Source organism: Mus pahari, chromosome 1 (genome assembly GCF_900095145.1).
Source record: "Mus pahari chromosome 1, PAHARI_EIJ_v1.1, whole genome shotgun sequence".
In the NCBI taxonomy this organism is placed as follows: Eukaryota; Metazoa; Chordata; class Mammalia; order Rodentia; family Muridae; genus Mus; species Mus pahari.
Window position 1 is genome coordinate 118,984,994 of NC_034590.1, and position 1,932 is coordinate 118,986,925.

Sequence of the window (1,932 nt, forward strand, 5' to 3'; positions counted from 1 at the left end):
GTATTTTGTTCCTTATTCTAAGGAGGAATGAAGTATCCACACAATGGTCTTCCTTCTTGGTTTTCTTGTGTTTTGCAAAATGTATCTTGGGTATTCTAAGTTTCTGGGCTAAAATCTGCTTATCAGTGAGAGCATACCTAGTGACTTCTTTTGTGATTGGGTTACCTCACTAAGGATGATATCCTCCAGATACATCCATTCTGGCAAAAATGTTAATGAAATAATGTCTAATGATATTATGCTGTACTCATATATTGATGGCTAATCCAACTGTCATTATAAGGATTTTTATCCAGCAACTGATGGAAATAGATGCAGAGATCCACAGACAAACATTAGCTGGAGCTTGGAGAACCCTCCTGAAGAGGGGGAGAAAGGATTGTAAGATCCAGAGGAGTCAAGGCCATCACAACAATACCTACAGAATCAAAAACCTACACTCACAGGAGCTCACTGAGACTGAACCAAAAATCAGGGAGCCTGCACGGGTCTAACCTAGCCTTCTGCATGTATGTTATAGTTATAAAGCTTTTGTGTGTGTACGTGTTTTCTAACTGAGGAAGCAGAAGCTATTTCAGATGCATTCGCCTGATTTGGGGGTCCTTGTACTCTTACTGGGTTGCCTTGTCCAGCCTTAATATGAGGGGACTTGCCTAGTCTTACTAAAACTTGATATGCCATGTTTGGGGGATATCCCTGGGAGGCCTGCCCTTTTCTGAATGGAAGCAGAATAGGAGTGAATAGGAAGGGAGAAGGGGAGAAGAGAGAGGGAGGGAAAAGTGTGGTAAGTATATAGTATATGAGAGAATAAGTTAATTTAGATAAATAAATAAGTAAATAAAATAAAAGTAAAGAAAAATATGTAGCTCTTTTATATACATAAAACAAATGGGTTGAGAGAGAAATCAGGGAAACAATACCCTTCATAATAGATGCAAATGGTATAAAATATCTTGGGGTAACTCTAACCAAGCAACTGAAAGACCCATATTTCAAAAACTTTAAGCCTTTGAAGAAAGACATTTCATGGGTAGGTAGGATTAATATGGTAAAATGCCTATCTTATCAAAAGCAATCTACAGATTTAATACAATCCTCATCCAAAATTCCAACACAATACTTTACAGACCTCGAAGGAACAATATTCAACTTCACATGGAAAAAAAAATCAGGATAGCTAAACATTCTTGTCCAGTAAAAGAACTTCTGGATGTATCACTCACTATTCTTAATTTCAAGCTCTATTACAGAGCTATAGTAATAAAAAGTGCATGGTGTTAGCAAAAAAATAAAGTTTGACCCATGGAATCAAATCAAAGATGCAGATATAAATCCACATACCTATGGACATCTTTTTTTTCCCACAAAGAAGCCAGAAATACACAATGGAAAAAAGAAAGCATCTTCAACAAATTTGCTATTTGACATCTGATTGGATATCAGCATATGGAAAAATGCAAATAGATTCATATTTACCACCCTGCACAAAACTCAAATCTAAGTGGATCAAAGACCTAAATAGAAAGCCATGTACATTGAACATCATAAAAGAGAAGGTGAGGAATAATATCCTTGAATGCATTGGTTCAGGATACAACTTTCTGAACAGAACTCCAATAGCACATGCATTACTATCAACAAATGATAAATGAGGCCTCGTGAAACTAAAAAGCTTCTGTAAGGCAAATGTCAAGATTGTTAGGACAAAACTACAGTCCATAGAATGGAAAAAGCTTCCCCCCTGAACTGCACATTTGACAGAGGGCTGATATACAAAATATATAAAGAACTAAAAAATTTAGACAACAACAAACCAAATAATCCAATGAAAAATATGGGGTAGAGATCTAAACAAAGTATTCTCAACAGAGGAATCTCTATTGGCCAAGAAGAACTTTTTTTTAATTAGATATTTTCTTTTTTTTTTTTTTT